The sequence below is a fragment of the Dendrobates tinctorius genome, unplaced genomic scaffold (genome assembly GCF_039654945.1).
Source record: "Dendrobates tinctorius isolate UK_male_01 unplaced genomic scaffold, ASM3965494v1 ptg000165l, whole genome shotgun sequence".
Classification (NCBI taxonomy): Eukaryota; Metazoa; Chordata; class Amphibia; order Anura; family Dendrobatidae; genus Dendrobates; species Dendrobates tinctorius.
This window is the reverse complement of record NW_027361832.1, coordinates 18713180-18733844: the sequence shown is the minus strand read 5'-3', so window position 1 is coordinate 18733844 and position 20665 is coordinate 18713180.

The following is a 20665-nucleotide window of genomic DNA, read 5'->3' as shown; positions in this document are numbered from 1 at the left end:
ATTTCTGCACACACTTGTGGACAGTGGACACTTGTGGATGGTGTGAGGCCCACTGATATCTGAGCGCTATGTGACACGCTCGATGGCACAGCTGCCTGTGACCAAAGTGACGAGAGGGGAATGGAGATTTTGAATCTCTGCGTACACTTTTGGACACTGGACACTTGTGGATTGTGTGCGGCCCACTGATATCTGAGCGCTATGTGACACGCTCGATGGCACAGCTGCCTGTGACCAAAGTGACGAGAGGATAATGGAGATTTTGAATCTCTGCGTACACTTGTGGACAGTGGACACTTGTGGATTGTGTGCGGCCCACTGATATCTGAGCGCTATGTGACACGTTCGATGGCACAGCTGCCTGTGACCAAAGTGACGAGAGGATAATGGAGATTTTGAATCTCTGCGTACACTTTTGGACACTGGACACTTGTGGATTGTGTGCGGCCCACTGATATCTGAGCGCTATGTGACACGCTCGATGGCACAGCTGCCTGTGACCAAAGTGACGAGAGGATAATGGAGATTTTGAATCTCTGCGTACACTTGTGGACAGTGGACACTTGTGGATTGTGTGCGGCCCACTGATATCTGAGCGCTATGTGACACGCTCGATGGCACAGCTGCCTGTGACCAAAGTGACGAGAGGATAATGGAGATTTTGAATCTCTGCGTACACTTTTGGACACTGGACACTTGTGGATTGTGTGCGGCCCACTGATATCTGAGCGCTATGTGACACGCTCGATGGCACAGCTGCCTGTGACCAAAGTGACGAGAGGATAATGGAGATTTTGAATCTCTGCGTACACTTTTGGACACTGGACACTTGTGGATTGTGTTCGGCCCACTGATATCTGAGCGCTATGTGACACGCTCGATGGCACAGCTGCCTGTGACCAAAGTGACGAGAGGATAATGGAGATTTTGAATCTCTGCGTACACTTGTGGACAGTGGACACTTGTGGATTGTGTGCGGCCCACTGATATCTGAGCGCTATGTGACACGCTCGATGGCACAGCTGCCTGTGACCAAAGTGACGAGAGGATAATGGAGATTTTGAATCTCTGCGTACACTTTTGGACACTGGACACTTGTGGATTGTGTGCGGCCCACTGATATCTGAGCGCTATGTGACACGCTCGATGGCACAGCTGCCTGTGACCAAAGTGACGAGAGGATAATGGAGATTTTGAATCTCTGCGTACACTTTTGGACACTGGACACTTGTGGATTGTGTGCGGCCCACTGATATCTGAGCGCTATGTGACACGCTCGATGGCACAGCTGCCTGTGACCAAAGTGACGAGAGGATAATGGAGATTTTGAATCTCTGCGTACACTTGTGGACAGTGGACACTTGTGGATTGTGTGCGGCCCATTGATATCTGAGCGCTATGTGACACGCTCGATGGCACAGCTGCCTGTGACCAAAGTGACGAGAGGATAATGGAGATTTTGAATCTCTGCGTACACTTGTGGACAGTGGACACTTGTGGATTGTGTGCGGCCCACTGATATCTGAGCGCTATGTGACACGCTCGATGGCACAGCTGCCTGTGACCAAAGTGACGAGAGGATAATGGAGATTTTGAATCTCTGCGTACACTTTTGGACACTGGACACTTGTGGATTGTGTGCGGCCCACTGATATCTGAGCGCTATGTGACACGCTCGATGGCACAGCTGCCTGTGACCAAAGTGACGAGAGGATAATGGAGATTTTGAATCTCTGCGTACACTTTTGGACACTGGACACTTGTGGATTGTGTGCGGCCCACTGTTATCTGAGCGCTATGTGACACGCTCGATGGCACAGCTGCCTGTGACCAAAGTGACGAGAGGATAATGGAGATTTTGAATCTCTGCGTACACTTTTGGACACTGGACACTTGTGGATTGTGTGCGGCCCACTGATATCTGTGCGCTATGTGACACGCTCGATGGCACAGCTGCCTGTGACCAAAGTGACGAGAGGATAATGGAGATTTTGAATCTCTGCGTACACTTTTGGACACTGGACACTTGTGGATTGTGTGCGGCCCACTGATATCTGAGCGCTATGTGACACGCTCGATGGCACAGCTGCCTGTGACCAAAGTGACGAGAGGATAATGGAGATTTTGAATCTCTGCGTACACTTTTGGACACTGGACACTTGTGGATTGTGTGCGGCCCACTGATATCTGAGCGCTATGTGACACGCTCGATGGCACAGCTGCCTGTGACCAAAGTGACGAGAGGATAATGGAGATTTTGAATCTCTGCGTACACTTTTGGACACTGGACACTTGTGGATTGTGTGCGGCCCACTGATATCTGAGCGTTATGTGACACGCTCGATGGCACAGCTGCCTGTGACCAAAGTGACGAGAGGATAATGGAGATTTTGAATCTCTGCGTACACTTGTGGACAGTGGACACTTGTGGATTGTGTGCGGCCCACTGATATCTGAGCGCTATGTGACACGCTCGATGGCACAGCTGCCTGTGACCAAAGTGACGAGAGGATAATGGAGATTTTGAATCTCTGCGTACACTTTTGGACACTGGAGACTTGTGGATTGTGTGCGGCCCACTGATATCTGAGCGCTATGTGACACGCTCGATGGCACAGCTGCCTGTGACCAAAGTGACGAGAGGATAATGGAGATTTTGAATCTCTGCGTACAGTTTTGGACACTGGACACTTGTGGATTGTGTGCGGCCCACTGATATCTGAGCGCTATGTGACACGCTCGATGGCACAGCTGCCTGTGACCAAAGTGACGAGAGGATAATGGAGATTTTGAATCTCTGCGTACACTTGTGGACAGTGGACACTTGTGGATTGTGTGCGGCCCACTGATATCTGAGCGCTATGTGACACGCTCGATGGCACAGCTGCCTGTGACCAAAGTGACGAGAGGATAATGGAGATTTTGAATCTCTGCGTACACTTTTGGACACTGGACACTTGTGGATTGTGTGCGGCCCACTGATATCTGAGCGCTATGTGACACGCTCGATGGCACAGCTGCCTGTGACCAAAGTGACGAGAGGATAATGGAGATTTTGAATCTCTGCGTACACTTTTGGACACTGGACACTTGTGGATTGTGTGCGGCCCACTGATATCTGAGCGCTATGTGACACGCTCGATGGCACAGCTGCCTGTGACCAAAGTGACGAGAGGATAATGGAGATTTTGAATCTCTGCGTACACTTTTGGACACTGGACACTTGTGGATTGTGTGCGGCCCACTGATATCTGAGCGCTATGTGACACGCTCGATGGCACAGCTGCCTGTGACCAAAGTGACGAGAGGATAATGGAGATTTTGAATCTCTGCGTACACTTGTGGACAGTGGACACTTGTGGATTGTGTGCGGCCCACTGATATCTGAGCGCTATGTGACACGCTCGATGGCACAGCTGCCTGTGACCAAAGTGACGAGAGGATAATGGAGATTTTGAATCTCTGCGTACACTTGTGGACAGTGGACACTTGTGGATTGTGTGCGGCCCACTGATATCTGAGCGCTATGTGACACGCTCAATGGCACAGCTGCCTGTGACCAAAGTGACGAGAGGATAATGGAGATTTTGAATCTCTGCGTACACTTTTGGACACTGGACACTTGTGGATTGTGTGCGGCCCACTGATATCTGAGCGCTATGTGACACGCTCGATGGCACAGCTGCCTGTGACCAAAGTGACGAGAGGATAATGGAGATTTTGAATCTCTGCGTACACTTTTGGACACTGGACACTTGTGGATTGTGTGCGGCCCACTGATATCTGAGCGCTATGTGACACGCTCGATGGCACAGCTGCCTGTGACCAAAGTGACGAGAGGATAATGGAGATTTTGAATCTCTGCGTACACTTGTGGACAGTGGACACTTGTGGATTGTGTGCGGCCCACTGATATCTGAGCGCTATGTGACACGCTCGATGGCACAGCTGCCTGTGACCAAAGTGACGAGAGGATAATGGAGATTTTGAATCTCTGCGTACACTTTTGGACACTGGACACTTGTGGATTGTGTGCGGCCCACTGATATCTGAGCGCTATGTGACACGCTCGATGGCACAGCTGCCTGTGACCAAAGTGACGAGAGGATAATGGAGATTTTGAATCTCTGCGTACACTTTTGGACACTGGACACTTGTGGATTGTGTGCGGCCCACTGATATCTGAGCGCTATGTGACACGCTCGATGGCACAGCTGCCTGTGACCAAAGTGACGAGAGGATAAGGGAGATTGGATTGCTTTTAAAAAAGCAGTTTGCGGAGCAGTGGGTAAACAGCAATGCCAGCGTGTCAGGAAGCCTTAGAAGGCAGCCCAACAACCAACACCACTGATACACCACAATATAGCCTCCCCTTGCACTGCACACACAGTGACTTGTGTGTTGTGCAGGCCAAATCGCTAGCAGCAGAAGCAGTTTTTTTGTCTTCTTCCCTGCCTAACGCTCTCCCTACAGAATCAGCAGCAACCTCTCCCTATACTAAGATCGGCAGAAGTAAGATGGCGGTCGGCGTGCACGCCCTTTTATACCCCCTGTGACGCCCACCAAAGCAAGCCAATCACTTGCATGCCCTTCTGAAAGATGGTGGTGACCCGTGCCTATGTCATCACGTTGCCCACAGTGTCCGTGGATCCTGATTGGCTGAAAAAGAGCGCAAAACAAACTTTTGAAACGCGACTTTGGCGCGTAAGTCGCCGACCTCGTGGCCGACCTCATCCTAGGGTCGGGTTTCGTTTCATGAAACCCGACTTTGCCAAAAGTCGGCGACTTTTGAATTTTTTCGACCCGTTTCGCTCAACTCTAGTAAATACTGATAGACCATGTGACACTTAAACTGAACATAGGTGGACTTCCTTTCACTAAGCATGTGACTTATGACAGTAATTGCTTGCACCAAATTTTTTTTAGGAGTTTCATAGCAAAAGGGGTGACTACTTATGCACATGACAATTTTTAGTTACAGTTGTGTGAAAAAGTGGTTGCCCCCTAAACCTAATAGCTGGTTGGGCCACCCTTAGCAGCAAGAATAGCAATCAAGCATTTGTGATAACTGGTAATGAGGCTTTTACAGCGCTCTGGAGGACTTTTGGCCTATGCATCTTTGCAGGATTCAGCCACAATGGAGGGTTTCCGAGCATGAACTGCCTTTTTAAGGTCATGGCACAGCATCTCAAACAGATTAAGGTCAGGACTTTGACTAGACCACTCCAAAGTCTTAATTTTGTTATCTGTATAAGCCATTCAGAGGTGGATTGCTGGTGTGTTTTGGATCATTGTCCTGCTGCATAACCCCAGTGTGCTTCAGCTCAACGTCATAAACAGTTGGGCAAACATTCTCCTTCAGGATTTTTCGGTAGACAGCAGAATTCATGGTTCCGTTTACCACAGCAAGTCTTCCATGTCCTGAAGCAGCAAAACAGCCCCAGACTATCACACTATCCCCACCATATTTTAGAAGCTAATGAACCCTTCAGGCGCTTCACAGGAATTAATGCAGTGTGTAAGGAAAACATGAACATTTTGCTTTTTTTCACAAACATGTTACTTTAGACTAATTTTTTTTTTATTTTCACAAGGTTAAAAAGAAAATGGCCCCAAAAATATGTTGCGCGATTTCTCCTGAGTAGGGCAATACCAAATATCTGGGGAAAACTACTGTTTGGATGCATGGCAGAGCTCAGAAGAGAAGGAGCACCATTTGCGTTTTTGAACTGTCCTCCCATCTCGCTTCTTGCTCCCTCTTCGACCGCTTACAATCTAGCTTCCGGTCACACCACTCCACTGAAACTGCCCTTACTAAGGTCACCAATGACCTCTTAACCGCCAAGAGCAAGCGACACTACTCTGTCCTCCTCCTCCTGGACCTGTCGGCTGCCTTTGACACAGTGGACCATTCCCTATTATTACAGACCCTCTCATCCCTTGGCATCATAGACTTGGCCCTATCCTGGATCTCATCATACCTAACAGACCGGACATTCAGCGTCTCCCACTCACACACCACCTCCTCACCTCGCCCCCTATCTGTCGGAGTCCCACAAGGTTCAGTCCTAGGACCCCTGCTCTTTTCCATTTACACCTTTGGCCTGGGACAGCTCATAGAATCTCATGGCTTTCAGTATCATCTCTATGCTGATGACACACAGATCTACATCTCTGGACCAGATATCACCTCCCTACTAACCAGAATCCCTCAATGTCTGTCCTCTATTTCATCCTTCTTCTCCGCTAGATTTCTGAAACTTAACATGGACAAAACAGAATTCATCATCTTTCCCCCATCTCACGTGACCCTCCCCAACGAACCTATCCATTACAGTAAATGGCTGCCCACTCTCCCCAGTCCCAGAAGCTCGCTGCCTCGGGGTAATTCTTGACGCTGATCTCTCCTTCAAACCACATATCCAAGCCCTTTCCACTTCCTGCCGACTTCAACTCAAAAATATTTCACAAATCCGTTCATTCCTCAACCAAAAACCTGCAAAAACCCTAGTCCATGCCCTCATCATCTCTCGCCTTGATTACTGCAACCTCCTGCTCAGTGGCCTCCCCTCGAACACTCTCGCACCCCTCCAATCTATTCTAAACTCTGCTGCCCAACTAATCCACCTGTCCCCCTGCTATTCCCCAGCTTCTCCCCTCTGTCAATCCCTTCACTGGCTCCCCATTGCCCAGAGACTCCATTACAAAACCCTAACCATGACATACAAAGCCATCCACAACCTGTCTCCTCCATACATCTGTGACCTTGTCTCCCGATACTTTCCTGCACGCAACCTCCGATCCTCACAAGATGTCCTACTCAGGGGTGGATTAAGGGTAGCCAGGGCCCGGGGCAGTTCAGACTCTGTGGGCCCCCCTCGTCACGTGACGGGGGTCACGAATCGTAGAGCCACACTCTACATAGAGAATAATGGGGCCTCCAGCACCGACCTCCACCCGCAGAGCCGCACTCCACATAGAGAATAATGGAGCCTCCAGCACCGACCTCCACCCGCAGAGCCGCACTCCACAGAGAATAATGGAGCCTCCAGCACCGACCTCCACCCGCAGAGCCGCACTCCACATAGAGAATAATGGAGCCTCCAGCACTGACCTCCACCCGCAGAGCCTCACTCCACATAGAGAATAATGGAGCCTCCAGCACTGACCTCCACCCGCAGAGCCGCACTCCACATAGAGAATAATGGGGCCTCCAGCACCGACCTCCACCCGCAGAGCCACACTCCACAAAGAGAATAATGGAGCCTCCAGCACCGACCTCCACCCGCAGAACCGCACTCCACATAGAGAATAATGGGGCCTCCAGCACCGACCTCCACCCGCAGAGCCACACTCCACATAGAGAATAATGGGGCCTCCAGCACCGACCTCCACCCGCAGAGCCGCACTCCACATAGAGAATAAAGGAGCCTCCAGCACCGACCTCCACCCGCAGAGCCGCACTCCACATAGAGAATAATGGGGCCTCCAGCACCGACCTCCACCCTGCAGAGCCGCACTCCACATAGAGAATAATGGGGCCTCCAGCACCGACCTCCACCCGCACTCCACATAGAGAATAATGGAGCCTCCAGCACTGACCTCCACCCGCAGAGCCGCACTCCACATAGAGAATAATGGAGCCTCCAGCACCGACCTCCACCCGCAGAGCCCCACTCCACATAGAGAATAATGGAGCCTCCAGCACCGACCTCCACCCGCAGAGCCGCACTCCACATAGAGAATAATGGAGCCTCCAGCACTGACCTCCACCCGCAGAACCGCACTCCACATAGAGAATAATGGAGCCTCCAGCACTGACCTCCACCCGCAGAGCCGCACTCCACATAGAGAATAATGGAGCCTCCAGCACCGACCTCCACCCGCAGAGCCGCACTCCACATAGAGAATAATGGAGCCTCCAGCACCGACCTCCACCCGCAGAGCCGCACTCCACATAGAGAATAATGGAGCCTCCGGTACCGACCTCCACCCGCAGAGCCCCACTCCACATAGAGAATAATGGGGCCTCCGGTACCGACCTCCACCCGCAGAGCCGCACTCCACATAGAGAATAATGGAGCCTCCAGCACTGACCTCCACCCGCAGAGCCGCACTCCACATAGAGAATAATGGAGCCTCCGGTACCGACCTCCACCCGCAGAGCCCCACTCCACATAGAGAATAATGGGGCCTCCAGCACCGACCTCCAGCCGCAGAGCCGCACTCCACATAGAGAATAATGGGGCCTCCAGCACCGACCTCCACCCGCAGAGCCGCACTCCACATAGAGAATAATGGAGCCTCCAGCACCGACCTCCACCCGCAGAGCCACACTCCACATAGAGAATAATGGGGCCTCCAGCACCGACCTCCACCCGCAGAGCCACACTCTACATAGAGAATAATGGAGCCTCCAGCACCGACCTCCACCCGCAGAGCCACACTCCACATAGAGAATAATGGAGCCTCCGGCACCGACCTCCACCCGCAGAGCCACACTCCACATAGAGAATAATGGGGCCTCCAGCACCGACCTCCACCCGCAGAGCCACACTCTACATAGAGAATAATGGAGCCTCCAGCACCGACCTCCACCCGCAGAGCCACACTCCACATAGAGAATAATGGAGCCTCCAGCACCGACCTCCACCCGCAGAGCCACACTCCACATAGAGAATAATGGGGCCTCCAGCACCGACCTCCACCCGCAGAGCCGCACTCCACATAGAGAATAATGGGGCCTCCAGCACCGACCTCCACCCGCAGAGCCACACTCCACATAGAGAATAATGGAGCCTCCAGCACCGACCTCCACCCGCAGATCCACACTCCACATAGAGAATAATGGAACCTCCAGCACCGACCTCCACCCGCAGAGCCGCACTCCACATAGAGAATAATGGAGCCTCCGGCACCTACCTCCACCCGCAGAGCCACACTCCACATAGAGAATAATGGGGCCTCCAGCACCGACCTCCACCCGCAGAGCCGCACTCCACATAGAGAATAATGGGGCCTCCAGCACCGACCTCCACCCGCAGAGCCACACTCCACATAGAGAATAATGGAGCCTTCAGCACCGACCTCCACCCGCAGAGCTGCACTCCACATAGAGAATAATGGAGCCTCCAGCACCGACCTCCACCCGCAGAGCCACACTCCACATAGAGAATAATGGAACCTCCAGCACCGACCTCCACCCGCAGAGCCGCACTCCACATAGAGAATAATGGAGCCTCCGGCACCTACCTCCACCCGCAGAGCCACACTCCACATAGAGAATAATGGGGCCTCCAGCACCGACCTCCACCTGCAGAGCCGCACTCCACATAGAGAATAATGGAGCCTCCGGCACCTACCTCCACCCGCAGAGCCACACTCCACATAGAGAATAATGGGGCCTCCAGCACCGACCTCCACCCGCAGAGCCACACTCCACATAGAGAATAATGGAGCCTCCAGCACCGACCTCCACCCGCAGAGCCACACTCCACATAGAGAATAATGGGGCCTCCAGCACCGACCTCCACCCGCAGAGCCGCACTCCACATAGAGAATAATGGAGCCTCCGGCACCTACCTCCACCCGCAGAGCCACACTCCACATAGAGAATAATGGGGCCTCCAGCACCGACCTCCACCCGCAGAGCCACACTCCACATAGAGAATAATGGAGCCTCCAGCACCGACCTCCACCCGCAGAGCCACACTCCACATAGAGAATAATGGGGCCTCCAGCACCGACCTCCACCCGCAGAGCCGCACTCCACATAGAGAATAATGGAGCCTCCGGCACCTACCTCCACCCGCAGAGCCACACTTCACATAGAGAATAATGGAGCCTCCAGCACCGACCTCCACCCGCAGAGCCGCACTGCACATACATGGCTGCTCTCAGTGCTGTGCGCACAGGACCTGTGATGAGGTCACAGGAGGGGAGGAGACAGGGGTCACATGATCGGGGGCCCTGACACCTTACCTCCTGTGATCTCATCACAAGCCTTTGCACGCTACCAGCAGCATCAGCGTTCACGCTACTTGTAGATGCTGCTGGTAGCAGAGCACATAATGCCGCCCCCACGGTCACTCACTTTTAGGTGGGGAGAAGATGGAGTGCCATTACAGCAGCCAGCAGGAATGTGGTGGGGGCCCCCTTAGAAGCTCTTGTGGTGGGGGCCCCGGGGCTGAAGCCCCGCCTGCCCTGCCTATAATCCGGCCCTGCGCGGTGGCAGATTATAATGGGGCAATTTACTGGCCTGGGCTGTGGGCCCCTTAACCCCACTGGGCCCGGGGCAACTGCCCAAATTGACCTCATTATAATCCGCCACTGGTCCTACTCTACTCCCCTCTTATCTCCTCTTCCCACAATCGCATACAAGATTTCTCTCGCGCATCACCCCTACTCTGGAACTCTCTACCACAACATATCAGACTCTCACCTACCATCAAAACCTTTAAAAAGAGCCTGAAGACCCACCTCTTCTGACAAGCCTATAACCTGCAGTAACCACCGATCGACCAAACCGCTGCATGACCAGCTCTACCCTCGCCTACTGTATTCTCACCCATCCCTTGTAGATTGTGAGCCTTCGCGGGCAGGGTCCTCTCTCCTCCTGTACCAGTTATGACTTGTATTGTTTAACATTATTGCACTTGTTTTTATTATGTATACTAGGGTGACCGGATCTCATATGGGGGGGAAAAAAGGTCAGAATCTTGTTCGTCTGGACCCCACAAAACGATTCCCCTTTCCAGATATTGAGAGAGCCAAAATTTGAGCTCGATCAAACGACGTTAACCCGTGCCGCTTGTCGCTCAAAGTTTGAAAAAATCCAAATTGAGGTATTTTAAGATTTAGGTATTTTGCATAGTCTGTTAGACTATAAAGAATGTGACAACAACATTGCAGAAATAGCCCTGACCAAATTTTCGAACCATTTTTGGTATTTGAATGCAGAGTTGGTGGGATTATCGTTTTTTGATCCCACCATTACAGACAATGAAAAGTTGTTAATGGCTAATAAATTGCTCAGTAGCACAGATGAACCATCAGAGCACGCTAACCTACATGAGTTGATAATTTTACATAGTTATCTAATCTATTCTAGAGCTTTTGTTAAAGTAGTTTTTGAAACGTCAGAATATAATGCTCGGCATTTGCTTACAACTTGCAGGACATATTGCTTTTGTTCTTCATCTTTTGTCAGAAGGTCGTTAAAGTCGGTTACTTCCTACCTCTTTTAATTTTTCTTTCCTAACTTTTGGATTTACAACCCTAGCGTGCTCTGATGGTTCATCTGTGCTACTGAGCAATTTATTAGCCATTAACAACTTTTCATTGTCTGTAATGGTGGGATCAAAAAACGATGATCCCACCAACTCTGCATTCAAATACCACAAATGTTTCGAAAATTTGGTCAGGGCTATTTCTGCAATGTTGCTGTCACATTCTTTATAGTCTAACAGACTATGCAAAATACCTAAATCTTAAAATACCTCAATTTGGATTTTTTCAAACTTTGAGCGACGAGCGGCACGGGTTAACGTCGTTTGATCGAGCTCAAATTTTGGCTCTCTCAATATCTGGAAAGGGGAATCGTTTTGTGGGGTCCAGACGGACAAAATTCCGACATCGATTTTTTGCGGTCACCCTAATGTATACCCCTCCTTACATGTAAAGCGCCATGGAATAAATGGCGTTATAACAATAAAAAATAATAATAATAATAATAAAAGTGCTGGAATCATGTTTAGAGAGCCCCTGACGTGCATAAACAGTGGAAACCCCCCACAAGTGATGTAATTTTGGAAACTAGACTCTTCAACGTTTTATCTAGATGTATGGTGAGCATCTTGAATTCCCAAGCGTTTCACAGAAGTTTCTAACTGTGAAAATAAAAAAAAATCAAATTTTTGAGCCAAAATATTTTTTAGCCCTAAGTTTTTTTATTTTCACAAGGGTAACAGGAGAAATTGCACCATACAATTTGTTGTGGAAATTCACCTGAGTACGCTGATACCCCATGTGGGGGAAAACTACTGTTTGGGCGCTCGGCAGGGCTCGAAAGGGAAGGAGCACCAGTTGATTTTTTTTTATATAAATTTTACTGGAATCGTTAGGGATGCCATGTCGGATTTGGAGAGCCCCTGATATGCCTAAACAAAGGAAAAACCCCACAAGTGATGCTATTTTGGAAACTAGACAACTCAAGGAATTTATCTAGATGTGTGGGGAGCACGTTGAACTTCCAGGTGCTTCATAGAAGTTTAAACATTGAACTGTTATAATGAAAAAATATCTATTTTTCCATCATAAATGTTGGTTTTGCCCCAAATTTTTCCTTTTCACAAGGGTAACAGGAGCAAAATGGACCATACAATATGTTGTGCAATTTCCCCTGAGTACACTGATACCCCATATGTGCTTGAAAACTACTTTTGAGGCACAGTTCATAACTCAGAATGGAAAATGAAGTCCAAATTTTGCTGGAATGGTTTGAGGGTGCCATGTCACATTGATAGAGCCCCTGAGGTGCCAGTACAGCAGAAAACCCCATAAGTGACGTCATTTCACAAAATACACCTCTCAATTAATTTATTTAGGGGTACGGTGATGATATTTACACCACATACGCCTCATAGAATTTTATACCATTGGGCGGTGAAGAAGAATAATTACATTTTTTCAGCTAAAATATTGTTTTTGCACCAATTTTCAATTTTTATAAGGGCTAATAAGGAAAAATGGACATTTTGTTTTGATTTCTCCTGAGTACGCCAATAGACTACATATAATCGGGAACTATTTTTAAGGCACAGTATAACTAACCAAAGTCCATTTACTATAATTAACCCACCTCCAATTTAACATTGCATACAACATCCCCTTACATAAACAGGGATACAGAGGCAAAAAATGGATAAAAAACAATTTTATTCATGGCATTAAAAACAAACTCATCAAAGGCACAATGCAAAACTCATAATAATAATAATAATCTTTATTTATATAGCGCCAACATATTCCGCAGCGCTTTACAGAAGGGAAGGAGTAACATAATTTAGTGCAGATTTTTCTGTTATGGTTTGCAGGTGCCATCTCCCACTGGGGGAGCACCTGTGATGCCAGAACAGCAGAAACCCCCGTAAGTGACCCCATTTTAAAAACTACACCTCAAAATATATTCCTCTAAGGGTGGAATGATCATATTGACACCACAGGTGGGTCACAAAATTTTATACCATTGGGCAGTGAAAAAAAAAATTACATTTTTACCACCAAAAATGACTTTAGCCACATCTTACATTTTCAAAAAGGGAAATTGGTAAAAATGGCACCAAAATTTGTCACAAAATTTCTGCTGAACGTGGAAATACCCCATATGTGGCTGTAGAGTACTGCTTAGCCACATGGCGAGACTTGGGAGGGACAGAAGGCTATTTACCTACTGGAGAGCAGATTTTTGTAGAAAAGCAGAATACCCAATTCAAACGACCCCATTTTGGAAATCATACCCTTTTGGGAATTTATCTACAAGTGTAATTATGATTTGACTCCATAGGTGTTTTCCAGAAACAAGCAGCAGTGGATGTTGCTGAGTGAAAATTGCAAATTATGCCCAACTCATGCTTCTGGAGACATGCACCTGAAAATTAAGCGGGCACTCATCACTACAGAAATGCCATACATGTGGACACTACATGTGGCTTAGGCACACTGTGGGGCTCAGAAGAGGGCGGGGGCATTTGTATTTGGGAGTGCAGAATTGATGGATTTCTATTGAGAGGCAAGTGGTCATAGCGCTTTCCCAGAGAATTTGTGATAACAGTAACGTGGAAGTCCCCTATATTTCCGATGGCAGACCTGAGTGGGGACTTGCTTTATTTGTGGACCGAGTTAAAGCTTTTATTGAGAACATTTTACATATTGTTTGCGATCATATTTATCCGGCACTTTACTTTGAGCGCTTACATCGGGGTTTCCATCTAAATCTCCGAATGATGTGATTCAGATGAAACCCTGGAGGGATCAATTCACTATAATGAGGCAGCAGAGTTACTCTGGACTCCTTCTGGCCTCTGTTCAGCAGTATCCTTCTTTTCAGAGGAGCACAAAACTGTGGCCAACCGTACTCATAGATTGTAAGCTTGCGAGCAGGGCCCTCATTCCTCTTGGTATCTGTTATGATCTATGTGATTATTGTTATGCTGTAATGTCTATCGTCTGTGTAATAATGTGCAGGAATGAGTATATGTCACCATGGAGCAGACGGACCAACAGTTAAAGGGGAGGTTTATTTACAGGGAAAAGTACAGACAGAATAAAGGTGTAGATATGAATATTATTTGAACGGGTTTGGCAAACAGCCAAAAAGCATAAACAGTATTCAAACAGTAATAAGAGTTATTTTCCTATGGTGCAACTTATCAGTCTGCAGGGTCTTGATTGAAGGGGTCACTCTTCTCCAACGCTGGCGCCGATTCACAAGCAGCGCTTGTAGTCTACCCTGTATCATGGGCCTTTAACGTTGTCCGACCGGGTTACAAGACTGACGATATCCCCTTTGCCCCAAGTCCTGCTCTCTTACTCTGCAGCGGTGCTTCCTCACCGGAATCAGGGGCTCTGCATTAGCACATAAGTCACAGGGACCTTGTACGTGGCTCATTCTCTCTAAACAGGTCACAGCTCCGTTACTGAATGCAGCCTTTTTGCATGGAAGCGTCCTGTCACATAACACGGTCTCTCTAAGGAGATCACAGCATACAGCCTCTTTGCAGGTGTGGTAGGGGCCCGGACTGGGGGGTGGTCCACTGCTTACCGCGACCAGACGATGCAAAGACGAGACGGAGGCAGATTCCAATTGTAACAGGTCCGAGTTTATTGGCCGTCCTCCTGACGACCGTAGCCACACACCGCAGCACCTTTACAGCTCTCTGTATCCAGGCCCGGGTACCTTCACCTTTCCTTCAGTCGTGGTGACGTTCCTCGCAGATCTTTCGCTGGGGCTGTCCTAGACCAATCTACCGCCAGTGCTTCAACTGCTCGAGGTCGTCGTCCAATCGGTACCCCCGGGGCCTCGTCTGTCCTGCAGTACGTCGTGTCAGGGCCACCCCCCTGACTGTCTTCTCCTGTCAGTCCCTTGGTTGAGCTCTCCACCGTTGTCAGTCTTCTGTAGTGAGTCTCTCCACCTGAGCTCCTCCCGGGACTAACCTCTCCTGGAACCCTGTCCTATTTATCTCCTCTCTCACTGGGAATTTCCCTCCTGGGTTCCTATCTCCCCGCCCCCCATGACTAAGCGGTTTCCTAAGCCCTAAGCTGATGTCCAGTCCTGTACTACACTAACCCCTGCCACCTTGTGGTCAATTCTAGGTACTGCACTCCCTTTTCTATCTTTCCAAGCTGTTACTCTTCTGTCATGGCCAATCTCCGTCTATAGTGCACAAACCGTCCCCTCCTACTTCCAGTCAAGTTTGTCCATCAAGTCACCTTCCCCACACAGGAAAGCGTCTAATCACAGCATACAGCCTCTTTGCAGGAAAGCGTCTAATCACAGCATACAGCCTCTCCCAGGGGAAACGACTCTCCGTCCCCTGCTAGATCTCTCAACATGGATCACTCCCCCTGCAAGTGCTGCTGTCTCCACTATAGCTGCTGCCTTTGCTCTGGACACAGCCTTCACACGGGGATCAGGACACATCTCATCTGTCACTGCAGACTCCAACTTCACTTAGTCACGGACTACGGTCTCTGCTTCTTTGCAGGTCTCAGTCTGTCCACGGGGGTCAGGGCGCAGCTCTGCTGTCTCCACAGTACACAGTCTCACGTACTCACGATCTGCTGTCCCTATGCACGGTACCCTGGTCTCTAACCGGGAGCTCTGGCTCTTCCCCAGTCTGCGTCAGCGTCCTTCCCTGTCTCCTGCCCAGGCTGCTCTGACCAAAGCGAGCGCTGTTTTCCCGCTCTCAGCTCTGCTGGCTTCCTGTCCTCAGCCCCTCCTCCGTCCCTCGGGGAACCTGTTGCCCTGTTTAATGGTTCCAGGCATGCAGCACAGGAGGCAGCCCTCTCCTGGCTCTTCTTGCACTTCATCCCCTTACATTTGTACAAGTCCCATCTGAAATGTAAAGTGCTGCGGAATATGTCGGCGCTATAGAAATAAAATGTATTATTATATTACTTTTATGCACACCTAAAAAGACGGACATCGCTGGATCATATGCCAGACAACGTCCACAGTGCCTCCATCTGTCTCATTATAGGGAATCTTCCATCGAGGGTTACTTCTAAGTCACGTATTTCAGAGATTTACACGGAAACCCCGGTGTAAGCGCTCAGCGTAGAGCGCAGGATAAATGTGAGCTGAACCTTAGGGCCCGCTCATACGAGTGTATAAATCGGATGAGTATAATGCAAGAAAACATCGCATTGCACTCTGATTCATATTCAATGAGTCCTTGCTCATCTGTGATTTTTTCCTCTGCTCTTAACGGACTAAGGAAAAAAATCTCAGCATGCTTCGATTGGATGTGAGAATCAGATCGCACCTGTTAATGTAAGTCAATGGGTGAAAGAAAAAAAAATTGGACGGCACACGGAGTGCGCCAAACACAACATGTTGCACTTTGGTGCGGCCAGCGTACCGTCTAAAGGACGCATGCGCCGGCAAAAGCATACCTGCGCACGGCCTGCGTACCCAATGCTAAAGATAGGGTACGCAGGTCGCATGCAGCGTCATGCGCCCATAGGCGGAGCTGAACGGAGGAGGCACGGCAGGGGGCGGAGCTTCACGGCGAGTGTCCACTGCGCCTCAAAACACTAGTGTGAAACTAGCCTAAGGCTAAGTTCACACGTAGCGGAACTCCCGCGGAAGTTACCACGGGAATTCCGGAATTCCATTCTGCGGGAAAATCGCATTTTAAATTCCCGCGGAAAAACTAGCGATTTGCAAGCGTAATTAGCTTGCAGAATGCGTTTTCCAAGCGATCTGTAGCATCGCTTGGAGAACTGATTGACAGGTTGGTACTATCCGCAAATGTTCTGCTTACTTTTCGCATGGTGGGCACAGCCACATGCGGAAAGTAAGCTGAACAATGCATTCCTATGTGGGCGGAATTGCCACGATTCCGCAAAATAATGAGCATGCTGCGTATTTTTCTGAGATGCGATTCCGCTGTGGGAAAATCCGCAGCATTAGCACAGCATTGCGGAATCCCATAGGATTGCATGAGATGCTTTTTTTTGCATCTTTGCAGCAAAAACACGCGTTAAAAACCGCCGCAAAAACGCGAAAAAACTGCGACGTGTGAACGCAGCCTAATAGAACAATTTACAATATCAGACAATAGGGCTAAGTTGCAATATAAAACAAAGTGTTTCAGAGTCACACAGACTCCTTCTTCCGGACACCCATACATACATAAGATTGCGTGCTTGTCCTGAAACGCGTTGACAATACACCAACACTTTGTGGATTGTCATTTCTCCAGCAAAGGTAAACTGTCGGCTTATTCAGTTTGAGTAAACCGCAAGAAGCAGGAATCACAGCCTGGATGTATGACGCAGACTGCCCTGTATCTCAGAAGTAATATACTGTATTTTAAAAATACAGCCGGAAACCAAACTAGTCCGACGCTGCCCCGGCCTGCTCTTCCCGGCGCTGGGAGAGGTGATTGACAGGTCTTTGCAGTAGAGAGGAGAAGCCAACGGAGGGCAGCATCAGACTAGTCTCTTCTCCGGTATTATTCCCCCCCATAGAATCACTAAAATGCATTCTCATTTAAACATTTCATTGGAGACTATACGGTACCAGGCTGCAATTGTGCAGCCAGGATCTGATTTATGCTGACAAAATGCATATGATGACAGGTTGCCTTTAGTACACTCCGTCCCGGTGGTCAGATCAAAGTTTGATGTGATTCTCCACTTAAAACCACAGCATTAGAAATGCAAAAACACCCCAAAATCCCAAAGGTATCTGTTACTAAGCAGTTGATGCAATATATTCAGGCTGCAGCTTAGCAAACAACTCGGCTAATAATCAATTCACTATGGAGGCTGTAGGACTCTCCAAAGAACAATTAGAATAGGAATCACTAGCTACTAATAAAAAAGGGAATCTGTCACCAGGTTTTTGCTTCCCCATCTGAGAGAAGAATGATGTAGGGGCAGAGATCCTGATTCCAGCAATGTGTCAATGACTGAGCTGCTTCCTGTTCTTTTAATGAAATCCCTGTTTTTCTGCTGCAGATATATCAGTTCACTGAATGCTGAGTTGTATATAACCCAGCCCACAGCCCTGATTGGCAGCTTTCAGTGTACACTGTGCATAGGCTGAAAGCTGTGAATCAGTGGTGGGGGTGGGGTTATACAGAGCTCATGCTGAATATGGAGGACTACATGGCACAGAGGCGTATCCCCAGGGGGGCAGCCGGGGCAGTTGCCCCAGGCGCAGCCAGCAGGGGGGCGCAGTCGAGCCGCCTAATGCAGCGGTCCGCAGTGTCTCCCCCCGGCGGCTGCGTTCTGCTGCCCCCCGTCCTGTGTGTCGGCTGTTATCTGTGTCGGCTGTCAAGCTGACAGCCGACGCAGAGAAGGAGGCCGCGCCGGCTCCCAGGCAGCAATTGTACTTGGCCTCTATACAGACGCCAGTACAATTGAAGCTCTGACCGCCGGGCCAGAGCGACGTCAGCAGTGTGATCAGGTCATGTGATCACGCTGCTGACGTCACTCCCCGGTGCCCAGAGCGAACGCTGGTGGTAAGTGCTCCATTGTGGAGCTGAAGATGGGAGATGGGGGGTGTTAATGAGTGGGGGGTTAATGAGTGGAGATGGGGGTTAATGAGTGGAGATGGGGCTTAATGTGGGGATGGGGGTTAATGAGGAGAGGGTTAATAAGTGGAGATGGGGGTTAAGTGGGGATGGGGGTTAATGAGGAGAGGGTTAATGAGTGGAGATGGGGGTTAATGTGTGGGGGGTTAATGTGGAGATGGGGTTAATGTGGGAATGGGGGTTAATGAGTGGAGATGTGGGTTGATGTGGGGATGGGGGTTAATTAGTGGAGATGGGGGTTAATGTGGGGATGGGGTAAATGAGTGGGAGGTTAATGAGTGGAGATGGGGGTTAATGTGGGGATGGGGGTTAATGTGTGGGGGGTTAATGAGTGGAGATAGGGGTTAATGTGTGGGGGTTAATGTGGAGATGGGGGTTAATGTGTGGGGGGTTAATGAGTGGAGATGGGGGTTAATGTGTGGGGGTTAATGAGTGGAGATGGGGGTTAATGTGGGGATGGGGGGTTAATGAGTGGAGATGGGGGTTAATGTGTGGGGGGGTTAATGAGTGGAGATGGGGGTTAATGTGTGGGGGGTACATAATGTGTGGGGGGATTTGGGAGTAGGGACAGGGGGTTATTGAGTGGGGATGGGGGATACTTAATGTGTGGGGGGATTTGGAGTGGGGATGGGGGTTATTTATTGTGTGTGAGGGATATGGAGTGGGGATGAAGGATTTAATGTGTGTGGGGGGATTTGGAGTGGGGATGGGGGGTACTTAATGTGTGTGGGGGATTGTGGATGGGGGATTTGGAGTGGGGATGGGGGGATTTAATGTGTGTGGGGAGATTTGAGGACACAAAATGAAGAGTATGTATGAGGGCATATATGAGGAAACAGTTTGCGGGAAGGATGCAGACAGTAAGGGGTGTGAACGGGTTAATGTATGTGGACGCAGTATGAGTAGCGATGGGAAAAATGTATGTGGACAAAGTATGGGGAGTGTGGGGGTAAATATATGAGGAGACAGTATGGTGAACAGGAGGGATGTTAGAGGAGACAGTATGAGGAAGGAGGGGAATAGTGTGAGGCGACAGTATATTGCAGATATTTGTATTTAGGGGCATTATAATGACATTTCTATCTTTAAGGGGATCGTGTGTAGATTTGCTGCAGAAGACCGGAGAAGATGGACGTCTACAGAGACGGCTGTGGATGAGAAAACTCATCATGGGGTCTGGACAAGAAGAAGAAAAGGAGAACGACACCAGAGACGACGTCATCTATAAGGTACCTGGATGTAAATGTTATTTGTGACACTGACTAATTCTCAAGTTTTTATTTATGTTAGGAACATTAAAGGTGTTGTCCAGGCTTGGGCTGAGTCTGCAGACATTCTATGTGACTGCAGACTTCTGAATTCTCACAGTGCTCACTGAACGCTGTCAGGATTCTCTTGTGCTGGTAATTTACATACATGAGGTCACATGCTGACTAGACATGTGTGGCCTCACTCAATGAAAATGAACAGAGCAAGGCCGGGCACGTCTAGTCGGAGTGTGGCCAGAAGTATATAAATCACATACTTGTGCTGACATGATTGTACATCGGCAAACAGGGCCGGACTGGGACTAAAATTCAGCCCTGGCATTTGAAGTTACACAGGCCCACTAGTCACATGGTGACTATATAATATCTTTGTACACTTGTAGTTTACAAGAAGTGAGAGGAGATTAACACGACTATATAACATGTAGTCACAGCTGTGCCCAGTATTTCAGCTCAGTCCTATTTATTGCTTTTAGGTACAGTACTCCTCCCAAATCTCTGTCCCCTTTTGTATGCATGATTACAGAATTCCTGGCAGAACTGCTCTCTATTGGGCAACCAGACCCCCTGGTC